This window comes from Urtica dioica, chromosome 2, assembly GCF_054948205.1.
Source record: "Urtica dioica subsp. dioica isolate 48M chromosome 2, U.dioica_male_clone48M_v1_H2, whole genome shotgun sequence".
Lineage (NCBI taxonomy): Eukaryota > Viridiplantae > Streptophyta > Magnoliopsida > Rosales > Urticaceae > Urtica > Urtica dioica.
The window spans coordinates 175001-177500 of NC_142757.1; positions in this window are offsets into that span (position 1 = coordinate 175001).

Below are 2500 nucleotides of genomic sequence, written 5' to 3' on the forward strand. Positions count from 1 at the left end.
CCGCGTCGCCGTGTGTCCCAAGCCCACACATCCCCGCCGCGGTCGAGGAATGACTTGATGAAATGGGCCAGCCGGGCCCGCCATGGCCCAGTCCCCAGCCCACCCAAGGAACCACCCCCCCCTAAAGATACAAACGAACATTTGGCCATCTGACACCAGTAAACATTAAAATGGCTGAGGAGGGGTACAAAAATATTTTCTGGGAAATTTTATTAACCTCTGTGAAGTATTCTGATGCCCTAACCCACTTTCGCCATTCGCCCCACTGCCGCCGCTCGAGCATGACTCGAGCATTTCTCTCCCGTCCCTCAAGCTGTGACTCGGCCATTGATCGAGCGTGCCTCGAGAATTTCTCGGCCGTCTCTCGAGCATTTCTCGGCCATCGCTCGAGCATTTCTCGGCCATCGCTCGAGCGTGCCTCGAGCATTTCTCGCCCGTCGCCTCGGCCATTGCTCGAGCGCGCCCCAGCATTTCTCGGTCGGCCATCTCTCGGCCATCGCTCGACCGTGCCTCGAGCATTTCCCTCCCGTCGCTCGAGCATGACTCGGTCATCGCTCGATCATGCCAACGATCGAGCGTGCATCGGCCATCGCTCGAGCATGCCTCGGCCAGCGATGGAGCATGCCTCGGCCATCCTCTAGCATGCTCGAGCATTCCTCGGCCATGCTCGAGCATGCTCGAGCATTTCTTTCCCGTCGCTCGAGCATGCCTCGGCCATCGCTCGAGCATGCCTCGGCCAGCGATGGAGCATGCCTCGGCCAGCGATGGAGCATGCCTCGGCCATCCTCTATCATGCTCGAGCATTCCTCCCGTCGCTCGAGCATTCCTCGGCCATGCTCGAGCATGCTCGAGCATTTCTCTCCCGTCGCTCGAGCATGCCTCGGCCATGCTCGATGCTCGAGCATTTCTCTCCCGTCGCTCGAGCATTCCTCGGCCGTGCTCGATCATGCTCGAGCATTTCTCTCCCGTCGCTCGAGCATGCCTCGGCCCGTGCTCGATCATGCTCGAGTATTTCACTCCCGTCGCTCGAGCATTTCTCTCCCGTCGCTCGAGCATGCATCGGCGGCTCTAACGTTTTCTCACGAGCCTTCAACCCATTATTTTACCTCACTAGACTTGCCTCCGCCTTGGTTCTTAACCTTTTAGGGAGAACATTCATATTCCAACAAATTTTCATCCACGGAAAATTTTTGGTCGCCGGAAAATTTTCCGGCGGGCGGTCGCCGGAGCTCCGCCGCCGGCGGGGGGTCACCGGCGGTCGGTCGCGACTTGTCGGGTCAGCCCGGTCATAATCCGTCTTTGGGTCCGTAGCAAATTATGCTCTTATCATGCGAGTCAACTCTTGGTCAACATTTTCAAGCTCAAGGAACCACCCCCCCCTAAAGATACAAACGAACATTTGGCCATGTGACACCAGTAAACATTAAATTTTCCAAGGCCATGACCAAAAAAAAAAAATTATTTTTTTTTATTTTTTTTTTTGAACCTCCATCTAGTATAATGTTTTTTAAGATATATGCTCGAGCTATAATCAAGAGAACCCATGGGAATATTTTTAAATTAATTTTTTAAAATCACGTTCCAGGATCCGGTCGGCCATTGCTCGAGCATGACTCGTCCGTCGCTCCATCCTGCTCGGCCATGACTCGGCCGAGGCGTCAAATTTTTTTTTTTTTTTTTTTAATTTCTTTGAATCTCCATCAAGTATAATGTTTTCTAAGAGATCTGGAGTTGGTCTTGTGAAGAGAACCCATAGGATTATTTTTAAATTAATTTTACAAGCTCCAAAACATGTTCCAGTCGTCTGGTCGGCCATTGCTCGAGCATGACTGGGCCGTCGCTCCATCCTGCCTCGGCCATTGCTCGAGCATGACTCGGCCGAGGCGTGAAATTTTTTTTTTTTTTTTTTTTTTGAGAATCTCAAACAAGTATAATGTTTTCTAAGACATATGGAGTTGGTTTTGTGAAGAGAACCCATGGGATTATCTTTAAATTAATTTTACAAGCTCCAAAACATGTTCCAGTCGTCCGGTCGGCCATTGCTCGAGCATGACTGGGCCGTCGCTCCATCCTGCCTCGGCCATTGCTCGAGCATGACTCGGCCGAGGCGTCAAAAAAAAAAAAATTTTTTTTTTTTTTTTTTGAATCTCCATCAAGTCTAATGTTTTCTAAGATATATGGAGTTGGTTTTGTGAATAAAACCCATTACTCGGCCGTGCCCAAGCCTTGAAACCAAGAACCAACCGTGGTAAAGCCCGTGCCATGGCATTGCAACTAAGAACCAACCGTTGAAGCGACCGTGCCTCACCCATGCCAAGTCCATGCCTAGACCGTGCAACGTCCAAACCAACCATGCCCGCGCCCGTGCCACACCCACGCCTTAAAGCCTTAAATGGCTTAAAGGGCTTTAAGGGCATCTACGGCTTCTACGCCTCTACGCCCTACGCCCGGCCACGGCCACGCCCGCGCCCGCGCCCGCGCCCGCGCCCCGCGCCCCGCG